General features: G+C 32.4%; 1 long non-coding RNA gene across 1 annotated transcript in view; it reads right to left on the bottom strand.

Moving 5' to 3' along the window:
* Window positions 1–220: 220 nt before the first annotated feature.
* Window positions 221–15,493, bottom strand: part of LOC136848922 (uncharacterized) — a 390,446-nt gene continuing 375,173 nt past the window's right edge. Inside the window, exon 5 of the long non-coding RNA XR_010856181.1 lies at window positions 221–339. This is a non-coding gene — a long non-coding RNA (uncharacterized lncRNA). The remainder of the gene's footprint in view (window positions 340–15,493) is intronic.

The raw sequence follows: 15,493 nt of genomic DNA, 5'->3' as shown, positions 1-15,493 counted from the left end.
TTGGTGGGTTCTGTTTTTCTGAGAGAAAGTATCTCTTCGAACATTCCCAGCGCCAACTATCGAGTTCAAAACCGGTTGAAAATACAACTCAAGTTACCTCTCCTAGATGTGCTGATCCTAAGGGGACAGACTAAATATTGTATATAATACATACGTGGATACATCCCACCCTTACCCTCCCAAAGTTAATCTGATTTATGGTGTTAAGTCTTACCTGGTCTGAAGCTTCTATTAACATCGACATTGATCAAAGTAGGTGAAGATACGCCAGGATGAGATTCATCGTACATCAAAGCTGACTGGTTGGATGACGCACGCTAAGAAGTTAAGAAGCCAAACCTGTGAATAATAGAAAAATGTATTATTTATTTATTTATTTTTTTGTCGTGAAAATCATCGTAGCATGTCATTCATATGTTATTGTGAATGAATCATAATTTTATCCTGTAATCCTCTGGATCTCAGCTAAAGGAAAATATTTCATTTACATTTAATCGTAGTCAGAAGTAGCATAATGGAAATGATTGAGGTTTTGGTCCTTCACCTTCTGATATGCAACGTTTTCTGCTTGTTAATGATATTTCATTATCTTTACACCTAGCTCATAAAATTACGCAAGTTGGTTTTAATAGATTTTATTGTTTATAGTCGCATATGAAACTTGTTATCTAGGAAATAATTTAGTTTACATTTACTATTCATATTGTTCTGTTATCGAACACCTTGATAAAGATAGAAATTTAGCTCATCAGTAATTAATACGAATATTTGTGTGCACCAGGCTTCTCCAACTGTTTCTGTTATCATTTCTCGACATTATTGCAATTCATTTTAACACTTTTTTAAATCATTATAGACAAAGTTTACCATTGCTTCAGTCCGTATTTAACGAAATACAGGGAAACGATAGACCCTGAGCCGGAACAAAACATCATACAGGAGAATACAGAGAATGTACGTGGACGTTACGTCAAAGGAATTGAAATTCCAAAAGAACAGTTGGGATTGAATTTCGCTAATTACACTCACTGGGTGTCTGGATTCACGTGATTTTTTCTCTTGGAAGCTTGGAAATCACTGTTCGCTACATACTCGTAAAAGCTTTACGTTAAGGAATGCAAGGGATTACTCTCTGTAAAAAATGTATCTACTTCTTAGAATTTGTGCATAATTATTCAGAGGAAAGATAAGATAGTAATAAACGCACACTCACACATAGCAGAGAGAGAGAGAGAGAGAGAGAGAGAGAGAGAGAGAGAGAGAGAGAGAGAGAGAGAGCATGTAATTAAGATAATCCTGTAATGCATATAGATGGGTATGCCATTCCTACCAATTTGTAACGTTCGACAAGGTACAAATAAATGCATATATAAATATCCATAAGCTTAGTCAGCTTACTTTTAAGAACTTTCACAACAATTTCTGGGGATTAATTCTACCCACTGAGTCCACGTTTTAAACACAAGCCCTCAGATTTCTACAGTAATTACAACACCTTCATTAAGGGGCCCAATCTCAAATTGCATAAGATCTTCCAAAGTATCTACCTAACAACTACTCTACTGGTTAACCCATATATGATCCAGTTTCGCCTTATACACTTTACCGATAGCTTCCCTGTCAAAGCTACTTCTTGAGAATATTTAAAGGAACATTTCACCCCATTCGTCTCCAGCTTCTATTTACCTATATCTAATGACTTTTTTTTTTTTACCAAAGAATCAGATTTACCCTGTAAAGATAATTAATATCCAAAAACTTCTTCATGCAACTTTCTCTTTCCTGGGTATGAAAAAATAAAACATATACATAACACTTCAAGTTCCTTTCAGAGCACATTTCCATGATACTTACATTATTCTCATTTAATAAAGAAATTTTTTGCATACCAAAAGAGACACATCTTAAGCTGTAATCTGCCTTTGCATTTTAATAGCTTACAATATCTATCTTTTCTATACTCTCAAACCCAGCAAAGGGTAACATTAGAATCTCATAGAAACATTCTTTTCGCACTCATTCTTCTCAATTACTGGTTTTATTTACTTACTATTATAATTCCTTTTCCCACTACTTTCAATCTTACCCATACAAAACCTCAAACTATATTCAAACTTTCTGAAGCAGCCCCTGTATTCCTGACACTACATGGGCCACTCCTGTCTAACTACACTTTGAGCTGCTTAGGAAATGAAGGAAATAATTAATATTTTTCAAGTACTTCCCTGTGTATCTTTCCTTTTCATCTTTTCCCCGCTAGTATCAACAAATCCAGATACATGCAAAAATATCAACACATTTTTTCAGTGATACTCCTTATCCGACACATTCAAAATAATAAGACTTAGAATTTTATTCTCTAAAGAGACCAGTGTGACTTTTGATTATATACAGGGTTTAACATAAATTTATACAAATGTTTTGGAAAATTACAGAAAAAGTTATTTTGAGCATAAATTGTTCTGTAAAGATATACATTTTAAGGCTTCGTTTGTCGTGAGGCGAATTTTTAAAATAACTTTATCATTACCATTGCTCTCGGGTGAGGGTACATGGGATGTCAGAGTAGTCAGGGATATGGGGGAAATGGGAAGGAGGATGGAGAGATTAGGCTGGTGTGAATAAAATACCTCCCAGTCAAATTTATTCTTTAGATACTGAACAAAAGAAAAAATGTATGCTTCACTGAAACCCTTTCCCTCTACATCAATGGTATTCATTGGACACCAACAACAAAAAAATAAAAATAAGCAAGTCTAACTGAATCTCCCCTCCATCAAGGGTAGGCTCATTCATTAGACACCCATCAAAGAAATAAATGTATTATTAAAAATCTCTCCCTCTCCATCAGAAGTATTTCTCAGACACCAGTCATAGGCGCAAGCCTAGTCATGACTCCTGATTCCTGAAACTGACAGGGCGGCAGGACAGAGCGCTCTGAATTCAATAACCACAAAAAAATGTTGTCAAGCAGCATTTACACCACTTACTTGATACGTGAGGCCTAATGGTACTGCTGTAAGGTAATCATTAAAATTATATTACTTGCAAGATAAAGAATCATGATTGTAAGAGCAGCAATCTATTGGCCCCTCCCCCATCCCATGCCACTTCAACTTCGCGTTACCACCCTCCCTCTCCCGAGAGCAGTATTAATGACGAACTGTTATTTTAAAACTCTCCCCACCGACAAACGAAGCTTTAAATTGCATATCTTTATAGAACATAACCTGCTCAAAATTACTTGTTCTTTAATTTCCCGAAATATTTGCATAAACTCGTGTAAGACCTTGTGTGTGTGTATATATATATACATACATATATATATATATATATATATATATATATATATATATATATATATATATATATATATATATATATATATATATATATATATAGCGCAAGTGTGTGTGTATGTGTAAAACGAGAGACTAGGAGACAGAGTGAAAGGCGGAGAGAGACAGACGAGATTATGTAACAAATCTCCATGAACTGTATTTTTTGAGAGTATCAGAAATTGTGATAATTGACTTCGGTATATGCTTTAAACGCTTTTAATGGCTACATATTGTGGATATTGTAAATTTAAAAAAATTACTCTAAATTTACGACTAATACGAAGTTTGAAGGTTCCTTCTGGCTCTTGATTTTTTCAATCCTGATCTCTCCCTGATCGTGCTATATTTGTCTTTCCTTTTATAAATCTATCTTCCTCAATAACAGCTCGTATGTTTCACAAAACAACTATCTGCGACCGAACAATTATCATGCCCAAAAAATAGAAAAAAAGAACTTTCATGAGATGGGAATAAATATGAGAAATTAATATAGAACCCACCGAAGTACATCCACACTCCATGAATGAGGGAATGCCATGGGATTAAGTGACGTCAAGTAATGTATCTCCATGAAATTACACATTTAGATTTTTGTTTTGCTTTTTGTTGATTTTTATTTACTTTTGGTGCCGCTGATTTTCTAAATTTTCATAGTCAGGTGAGTTTTTATGAAATATTTTAAGTATAAATTTCTATGCTAATTCTGTTTAAGGCAAATTGTATTCTATGTTCATCGTATCCAGAACATTTCAGAATTTGTTATAACTCCTTTCAAAATCAGAATCATATTAGAAAAATTATTCTTGCAACGTAATGCCCGGTTACCACATTATTTCACTTAATATCAGATATCAATTAACGTATGCATAACCTACTAGTAGCTACCAATAATAAATATATGACAGACACGTTATCGTAAGTTATTTTACATGAGACAAGGCACAGGTATTTGAATGACAGGCGTATAAGATTAAATGAGAAAATTCCAATTGCAACATTCAAATCAATGCTACATCAGATAATAAATATGAGAGAATGACGCAACAGAGCTTGAAAGTAATTGTTTAATGTTAGAAACACAAACAGCCTCCAGGTTCTGAACAGAAAGTGATGAGAACATGCAAATGGATTCCAAAATAGCCGTAGCATTTGAACGAATTATTAAAATTGTCGAGTACTTTACATTAAATCTTTCATTAACGAATGGGAATCTAAGAATCTTTTTCTCGAGATATGTTTTTCTGATCATCGGGAGGTCAGTTATGACTGATTATGAACGAATCATAAGCAAATATAAATACTTTTCAGGCAAAATGGCCAAAAAGTAAGTTGATACAACTGAATAAAAACCTGTCACAAAAACTAAGTTGGCAGTAAGGTCAAGAGATGTTACTGAATAAACAATCACTATTAACGCGATTATTATACTGTATCGTTGAAGACAACCATTAAGGAACACAGATTTCTAAAGTGTGATGTACAAAAACTACTTAAATTAAGTACAGAGATACCCTGATTGTCGACTTGTTTCGAGAAATTGATGGTAACCGAGGCCAGCGAATCATTCACTCGAATAAATTCCCTTTAAACCAGAATCAATACAGCTTCTTGATGGTGCTGTATAACAGAGCTATGGCACAATGTCCTAATTTATCTATAACAACTATATTATACAAGTACTCGTAGAATCTACCATCAAATATATAAGGTTCTCTCTCTCTCTCTCTTTGCTATCATGTACAAATACTTTTTCTCAAATTTGTTAGTAATGAAGTACCTACTGTTTCCAAGCTGCATTTTGCTCACACAGTTAAATGAGGTCATCGGTTTATCGAACTGCTCTAGGTTAATTCGTAGATTAAAGAGACAGGCTAGACTGGGTGAATTTGTATGAAGTCGTCTTAATTCACGACTAGAAAACTCTGATGTCAGTTATTCACGCTAATGGTGATAATTAGATATTCTTCGGTGCAAAATGGGTGCATTACCATAGCGATAATTTAATGCTTAAGCAGAAAGGCGAGCCAGGCATGGCGCTGAAAGATGCATAAACGCATTTTTCACTAAATAATAGCCAGTGGAAAAGGAATGAAACTTTAATCACATCATTCACGCGCTCTCGCTATCAAAACGATGGTGTATGCCACCTCTTATTATCACTAAAGATCAGAACGTAATATGAATATAATTATTAGCGTTACAAAGTAAGGACATATGATTAGGTATAGCGATTATTTGGCTGCAGTTAATGATGGCCGAAAATAAAAGATGGCTAATCAAGTCTTTAGCTCTAATTACGGATTAACCACAAGTTTACGTTAATAAACAATCGACGTCTTTTTATTATGTCAGTAAATTGTAGCTCCTAAGTAACGGTTAATTCTTCCCTGGCACTCAAGAGTAACAATGCCTATACGGCAAAGAGAGAGAGAGAGAGAGAGAGAGAGAGAGCAGGATCAGTTTGGATGCAGGAGTATACTTGAATAATCGAGCTGGCTAAGCTAATTAATGGGAGGATGCAATTACTCTGTTGCACAGCACCAATAAAAAGCTCTAATGGCTCTGGCGTAATGGAGATTTATTGGAGAGTAATTCGCACAACCCAGTTATCGTTAACTTCCTGCAAACAGTCCGACGCTTACGCTTATCTCTCTACTTATTAATGGGCTTATATCTTAGGCCTTAAGGACCTCTGTTAGAGAACAAGGCAGTATCAGCGAGGACTTACAAAAGAAAGGATTTCGCCTGTAGTTTCGCCATAACTAGATCATCTGGTTCACAGAAAAAACAACCAACACATACTTGGGTACGTACATAAAATAAATATGCTCTACAGTTACTAATTAAACTTGATACGAATTAAAATTATAAAAAAACTATAAATACACTCATATTACAAATTCTAAAACAGAAATAACGATGGTAAACATCCTCCCTTACAGAATTTCTGGAGAACCTCTCTCTCTCTCTCTCTCTTCCTTCTTCTATTATAGCCTTATGAAATTAAGTTCCCTTTTTTCGTGAATTATTTTATCATTAGTAGATGTAGCAGAAATTTTCTTTTTTTTCCCATCCATTAATTACCAATACACCCCCTATCTTTGCAAGTTTTAGCCAGCGCGATATATCACCACATAGCTCATTATGAACGAAATCGTATTTTTCATTAAAATACGACCAAGTCCATAATTTATCATAGACGCAATTTTTTTCCTTTATCTAATGGATGAGACATCCACGCCAGCAAAATTTGCCAATTAATCACGAACTAACACAGAGGCAGATAGATTAATGAAGGTTTGTTACCTTCAAGTGATATCAAGAAGCTATGGGATTATATAAATTAAAACGTTGCCAAATGTTTGAGGAATAAATAGATGAAATAAAGCCGAGAACAAATTTATCTTTAAGCAAATTTTTAAAAGGAAATATTTTTAGATATCAGCAAATAATAATAATAATAATAATAATAATAATAATAATAATAATAATAATAATAATAATAATAATAATAATTTGTTATTATAATCCAAATAAAAGTATATATCAATATCATTATAGAAATTTGTATATTTTTCACTAAAAATTGGTCTATCTAATATAATTAATTTTGTCAGAAAACTTTATTCTCTGAAACTTTTACAATTAACTCGTTAGGCACATAAGAGTAACCCAGTGACATACTAAACAGTTTTAAGTCAAACATTTTGTCCTCATGTCATATTCTCTTACACATGCTTATTCTATTTGAATGCAAATCACCTTCTAGCAAGTTGATAAGATTTTGTTATAACGTTGCATTTGCATGACACATTCATTCGACGGAAATAACATTTTTAAATAGCGTTTGGCTTCTATAGACGTCAAGTAAAATGCTTTTCCGAGCAAATTAGGAAAGAAATTAGTGACTGGCTTCAAGGAACTTACATCCCTTATTACTTCAGCAAGATAAGCAGCCTCACAAATAAAGATATTTATACTAAATAAAAACTTCAGGGATGAACAGAAATGGAAAGTACAGTACAACCTTCATCGATTTACTTGGTCAGATTTATCATTCTCTCTCGTTATGTAGAACTATCGGTATATCCAATGACACGTTTTTTAATGAAAGCCATTGTCTTGAAATATCAAAATCAGGCTATACTTTGAATTTCACAAGAATTTTTACAACCCTCTTAATATTCAGTTTTCATTACATTTCAACTCCATCACATCAGTGATCGTTATTTCTCCGATTACGAGAAATCAGTTTATATATTATTTAACGTCCTTTTTTCTGTATCAGTAACACATGCCTTTGTCAGTGAACGTCTACGCAGTCATATCTGCCAGTGATATAGAGAGTTAAACAATACCTTCCTTTTTCCTACGATTCCGGTTCCGCTTATCTTAAAAATTCTAGTGCACACATCAATTAGCCCATCAAAAAATAAAGAGAATACTTATTCTTTCACTGGTAAAACGTTTCCCCTTCTCGTACCTGCAACCCCTTTCGGCGTAGTATTATTAAAAAAGAAAATACTTCACGACCATAAGGGTGAAGGGGTTGAATATACGAGGATCTTTTTAATCAATTCCGCATCAGAGCTCCTCCATATTGATGCCCCTCTTGACTCGCAGCATCGTTGATAAAAGCTCAGTTATTAGCAGTGTTTGTGGAAGTTTGTGCAAGTGTCTGTATTTTTCTCAACAAGACAGTTAAAGTTTTAGATTCTTTTCATTTCCTCGACAGCATTTACTATATGAAGAATCTAGTGGATAATGGAAATGGGAATAAAGTGGACTCATCATTGAAATGTTTTATAACGATAATTGAAAAAAATAATTTACAATATTTACATTTAAATAACACCACAATTCTGTAAAAAATGTCGAAATTTCTCGGATTTTTCCTCTTCTAACACGCTTCATACAAAGTGGCAGTTTACAATCATCTTTCAACTTGGAAGATTTACTTCTACTCCCTTTTTATGCAACCAAGTCTCTCGAGATTCATGGCAAAATCCATTACAAAGTTTCTGATTTTCCATTTGTCTTTTCTAGCAATTTATAGAACTTTGCATACATTCCTAACTTATGGAAAGTAATGCCGTTACTAAAAGCTATTAAAACATACACTAGTAACTACCAGAGGGTTTTATGTAAAGAAACAAATAATCGTTTCGAAGTAATATATGCATCTATCTTGTTCGATCACAAAGTGCGAAACCTATTCAAACAGTACTGATAAAACTTTTAATCCTTCTTTCCTGCCTTCAGTTAACACTGAAAACCTAATATTGTCACATCTTTCTAGCATAGCAACTACTGCCTAACGTGTCGTCAACAAAATTGTACTTTTTATTGGCATACTACCAATACCACATTTCATCATAAACTTCCTGTTTTCCTTAGATAATGGACGCGATATTAAAACGAACCAAATGCCCCATTAATCATAAAGCAGCACAAAAGAAAATAGAACAATAAAGGATTTTTATGTGATACGGATATTAACCTTAAATGGGGAAAGAGTGAATAGAATTACGGAATATCCATGATAACTTTTACAGTAAAATTAAATATTTCAAAAAAAATTTCCGATAAATTTATTTGCATAACTCGGGCTTATAGCTGATAATGCGGTTATAAGTTAAAGCAAGCTACTAAAAACAACTGGAAGTTGAAGGATTGGGCCTATAATGAAAAGGATTCACTGAATGGGAATGATACAAGTAAAAAGGAGATATAAAAGCAGAACTGGAAAGAATACTCAAATCTTCATCTAAAAGCAGGAATGGAAAGAATACTCAAATCTTTATATCCTCTGCTGTATCTTTAATACATCCTTAGTACATTACTACACCCCCACAAAGTTTTAAAAGTCAAAGGAATGCGTATCCAAGAACTTGACTCAGAGCATGTTGCAAGTAATGCATAAGAACAATTTATTAGGGCAGTGAATTTAAATATTTTCATCCAGTCTGTGTTCGTATGCCAACACGTGACCTTGCACGCAAGCCAGGTAAGAACTGAAAGGGAATACAAGTCTTCGTGTGTAACTCTGGATTAGACCTAACCAGGCGATGCAAGAGTATCCTCGAGGTTCTTTTTTACTTTTAAATTCATATCGAATTCATTCGGAAATATTAAACAAATTCATTTATCATACCTGTTTACTTTTGCATTTCCTACCAACTTTTATTTAAGAATCAATTAAGTAACATTTGTACTTTGATTTTTATAATAATAATAATAATAATAATAATAATAATAATAATAATAATAATAATAATAATAATAATATAGTTCAATATGATGCCTCACTAGCTTATTGTTATAAACAGATTAGGAGCTTAATTATAGGATTCCGCAGTCATTATCAATTTAGCGAAGTAATTAGCCTCCCAAATAAACGAAATGGCAGACATTTATATAATTAACGAGATTAGCAGTGACTCTAAAACACTGTCTAGTCTGTTAAGTTAACTAGATAACTACCTTCCTTGTAACATTTATATCAGATGTCCAAGTCTTATGAAAGCATTTTTTCTCTCTCCATAAGGAATGCTTCATAAATCTAGCATATTTTCACTCTTTATAATGCTGATCCTTCTCAAACTTTATTACTTGTCTAATTTTGTTTAATATAATAATTTAATAAAAAAATAATAGTAATTTACTCTGTTTCTTCTTTCTTATCTGCTACTGTTTTCCATATTCAGTTATTAACTAATTCATATACCATGTCATCAGAACATTTTCATCATAATATAGTTTGTTGCCAATATTTCACATTCATAAACATTTTTATCATCACAATTCAGCCTCTCACCTTGTGTACGTTCAGTGTTTAATTATCCTTCCTTTCATAATAACTTCCCACTCATAATGTGCATAGCACCTACTAAAGAACACGTTTTACCTTATAGTAACAATTCGCTTACTACTAACCATTAACTTTTAAGCATTCTCTGCATCTAGCTCCCAATCGTATGAGACCCACATCGCTCACACATTTTTCCATGTATTTTCTCATTCACTGTTTCTCGACTCTCTGTACGTCAATGCAAAGCTAAATCATCCACTCATCTTTTTTTCCCTGTACTTAGTCCTTTTTAGATATAACACCTTTGTTTTTTAGTTATATTTAGCCCTTGGTGCTAGAGGATTATTTTGTTAGTGTTACTTACATGGAAAAATATATGAAGCTAGATTACAATCGCTCTTTGTTTTATCAAGGAGGCAATTCTTCACTATACCATTTTCACTCAGTCTATCTTTATTTCACTACCTCCTCAACTAGATGTATATATATATTTTTTCCTAAAACGTATCCCTCACAGCAACTTCATCCCTATCCTCCAACGTAAACCTTAAAATATAAAAATCATAGTCTGAGGCCATAAGGGTGAAGAGGCTAAATATGCAAGGGCCTTTTTAATTAGTTCCCCATCAGAGCTCCTCCATTCTGCTTCCCTAATTGCCTTTCGGGCAGCGTTGCCAAAGACACCGTCGTTAACGTTGGTTTGTGGATGCTGGTGTAAGTGTGAACACATGCACATATATCTGAGTAAAAGAGTTTGATTTCCTTTCTTTTATAACATTAAAGACGATCATTACATAAAGTCTAGCTGAATAACATTTAGCTTTTGCGTTAAATGGAGACGAATTTCCGAATTGTAGGTTTACCCGGAATAGAAAAATTACCTAAAATGATGAAAGGCAAAATGCGTTACCGTTTACAGGCATGATTTTAAGGAAGTTAGTTGGCTTTTATATTAACTTTCCTTAAACCTTTATTATATTTTAACACTATATTCTCTCTACCATTATCCCGAAATAACAATCGTTCCTCATATTCCCTCAAGAGAAACAAAGCATAGCAAAAGTAAAATATTTTGTAGCCTTCATTATCGACGGAGTATCCACGCGAGCTTTTAGCCTCTCAGTCGAATAAAAATGATTTATATGAAGTCATAAATGAACATTCTCTAACAGCCACTCAGTTGTGAATGAACTGAGTGAATAACGACAGACTGACGCTATAAAAGGATTTCTTTTCTCGTTAATCAAACAACTCGTGCCAATTAACTGAATAAAAATTCTTAGAGAGCCTCTCTCTCTCTCTCTCTCTCTCTCTCTCTCTCTCTCTCTCTCTCTCTCTCTCTCTCTCTCTCTCTCTCTCTCTCATAGACAATGGAAATGATAAAAATACAATGTACAGAACCCATGTTAGAAATTATTGCGCATATAACTTTAACAACATCAGACAATTGGAAAATAGGAAAAACTTTGTTTGCTACTGAAAGAGGCTAAACGTTACGCTGTCTTGTGAAGGAGAGATTGAAATGTTAAAGATTATTGTAACATTTAAAGGCTGTTTCTGCGCTAATTAATTTCAAATATTTCTTAAAATAAACTTCCATCAAAGACAAGGTAGAAAACGTTAATTACAGATGCATTTCAGTAAATGAAGTAGCGACCGAAGGTTCCCCACAAATCCTTTTTTTTAGCCTTTAATACAGAGGAAAAATGTTAAAGTTGAGCTCAATAACATATTCCCTTTAAAAGCTTACGAAGAATATAAAAAAGGTTTGATAAAACGGAAGAGGTTCATAATGAATATACACAAGTAAAATGTCCTTCACGAATCGTTTCCTGAAATTTAAAGAAGAAAATCAGTATGCTTACTTTACTTCACATTTATTGCAGAAAGACTAAAAAAAACAAATTATACAAAAATTTTCTTCTAAATAAGCATACGAAACAGTGATTTTTAAAACGCTCTTTGTACTATTGGTACTGCAACCGAGTTCAGCGAGGGAATACATTACTCAAGATTAGCAAAAACGTATATTTCATCATTATGGCACCAACGCTACCATCCATCTCATATCCTATCCGTTTTCCTTATCTAATGGATGGGGCATCAGAGCCAGCAAAAATGCTTCTATTAATCACGAGCCACCACAAGAGAAAAGGAATTAAGAATGGTTCGAAAATAAAGGTGAGGGCGAGGGCATAAGTGTGATATACACGACAGGAAAACAAAATACAAAAACACAGCCCTTATTTTTTCAATACAGCTAAAGTTAAAAACTTTTCTTATCCCCTTTTCGTATATGAAATTCTGAATCGTCTTAAGCTCAAAAGAAATGTTGCTCTCCAGAATATAAGAGAAAATTAACACCAAATTATTCTCTTTTTATTTTAAGATAAAATTTCAGTTGTCCAGTTACCAGTCCTCGTCTGTTTCTTCTGCTATATTTTATATATATAAAAAATTTTAGTTTTTCCAATCCGCAAAATATGTGTGAAATCTATCTTTCTCTTTCTGCGTTCATTAGACTCATTTAAACGATTAATGCTGTTAATTACAGGATAACCTTCATGGTGGCGCAGCTGATTGCTAGTATATGTTTGTCAGTTAAGTGATTAGTAGCTTTTAATTGCAGGTATTTTCAGGCATTATTACTTCAGCGAGATAAAAGGCCTCACAAATAAGCAATAATTAGAATAAAATCTTTATAATTAACCTGATGGACATTGGATCGAAAGCAGTGCTGTCAGTTGCAACATCATCAGTGTTCACTATTTTCCCGTGAAACAAATATCATTTTATTGTTTAACCCATTGGTTATAAATCACCAACAAAAACTCGAGAAAATTCTGTTTTATTTAAATGTATCATCTATATTTCTTTCTTTTGCATGAAATCGACAGTTTTCTTCGTAATCATCATCAAAGCTATAAAAACTAATATCGATACCATCTCTTAGAATTAAACTGATATAATGACTGATTATATTTCCACATGCCTATATATTAGAACATTTACAAACAAATATTTGCAAAAGAGCAAAATCCAGGGAAACCACCCAAAATAAGAAATTTAGATTTCCAGCCTGTAAGGTAAAAGCGGTTAAATTATAAAAAGATCTTTTTGATTTGATTCTTGTCAGGGTTTCTCCATTTTCCTGGCATGAAAGTGTGTAAAAAGAATCCGTTAAAGAAACGGTATTAGAATAATAGTAATATTTCGTATTGTATGTAAGGCTTTTATTATAAAGGAAATATTTGGTTTTTCGAGAAGCATTTGCTACTTTTTATAGGTTATATTCACGCTACAGTTTAATCAAATGCATCTGTTAATTACAGAATTTGTCTCCACCTATGGGTTCAATTCCTCTCCGAGATATAACACTGAAGGATCACAATCTCTTTCCCAAAAGACACTAGCTTATCAAATTAACTCTTCAATCAACATTTGGATGAGAGATAACTATATTCTTTTATTTTACGATCAAATATATTCATTTGTGAATCTTTAAATGTAGAATTTATAACAACATATGCCTTTACCCTTATAAACCTTTCATACATCTCCAACCATACTGTGCTTCTTTGTAAATTATAATTTGTTTAATCTTTCATATTAGCAAAAGTGTAAACTTTCAAATTAGCAGACGCGTAAACTTTCAAATTAGATACTTGTGGATGTGTTTCTCCTTTAATTTAGCATTTCTGTTTAACCTTATCCAAACTATTATCACTGCCGCAGATCAGACCCCCTCGTTTGTAAAGTCAGATACCAGAAAGAAAAAATGTTTTTATACTTTCAACTCTTCTTGCTTCCTTCGCTCACAACAAAAATTATACCTTTTACAGATCTTTAAACTATTTTTCGATTATCTATGTAGTTTTTACACGGATTATTTAACATGTTACCACGGCATGCTTTAACGGCTTCCCTAGGAACTTTTATATCTTATGGAATTGAACTCAAAAACATACATGTTAGCCATACTTCTTGATTAAAAATTTACGATTCAAAATTTCTCGAATAAATCACTGAACTTTGAATTACCAGTATCTCTTCTATGCTTTACTCAGCTACCATAGAGGCTTTTTCTATTTTTTTTATTTCAACGAGCGGAAATAGCTCTCTCCCTCATGAATATATATACTGTTTATATACATATATATATATATATATATATATATATATATATATATATATATATATATATATATATATATATATATATATATATATATATATATATATATATATATATATATATATATATATATATATATATATATATATATATATATATATATATATATATATATATATATATATATATATATATGTATATATATATATATATATGTATATATATATATATATATATATATATATATATATATATATATATATATATATATGTGTGTGTGTGTGTGTGTGTGTGTGTGTGTATAACTGAATCACGAAAATATGGAACGTGATGAATATATAAATAAAGATAAAATCCACGAAAGAAACGGAAACACTGGAGTGCTGCGAGGCCTTTCGACACTAGGTCCTTTACTTAGCAGAGTAAAGGACCTAGCGTCGAAAGGCCTTGCAGCACTCCAGTGTTTCCGTTCTTAAATGGATTTTATCTTTATATATACATATATATATACACATGTGTGTGTGAGTTTTTATATCTATATCTATCTATACTTTTATATATATATATATATATATATATATATATATATATACTGTATATATATATATATATATATATATATATATATATATATATATATATATATATAATGTATATAAATGAAACGAAATGTTACAACAAACAAAAAAACTTTGAGCAATGGAATTATTAGCATTTCAGAATCCAGTTCCAATATCAGGAAATGTGTGCGTCTTAGTATATCGGAAACATTAAAAATTCCTCTTAAATATAAACACATCAGTGGACTTGAGGAAAGTGAAAATGAGACACTTGTACTATTTCTCCCGTAATTCCATTTAATAAGATATATCATAAACACTAACAGCTGAGCATTTATATATTATACAGTTACAATGCCTCACACTTATTAACGTTAACAAAGGGAAAATAGGAGAAAACAAATTTGAATTCAGTGATGGTGCCTGGGGAGGTGTGAATGTGATTGATGGTTGCGTACTCAGCCTAGACAGGGAATTATAAATGACCTGAATATTAAGGGAGACTCGATAATATTACATTTAAAGGGAGGATAACTTATATGCATGATGTTCATGGTAGTCTGAACAATCGCGTGGGCCTGATATTTTTTTGATAAGCATGTGAGAAATGATAAAACAAACAATAGTTAATTATGACCGATTCTTT

Source organism: Macrobrachium rosenbergii, chromosome 20, assembly GCF_040412425.1.
Source record: "Macrobrachium rosenbergii isolate ZJJX-2024 chromosome 20, ASM4041242v1, whole genome shotgun sequence".
NCBI lineage: Eukaryota > Metazoa > Arthropoda > Malacostraca > Decapoda > Palaemonidae > Macrobrachium > Macrobrachium rosenbergii.
The sequence above is the reverse complement of the archived record's forward strand: the minus strand, read 5'-3'. Positions and strand labels throughout refer to the sequence as shown.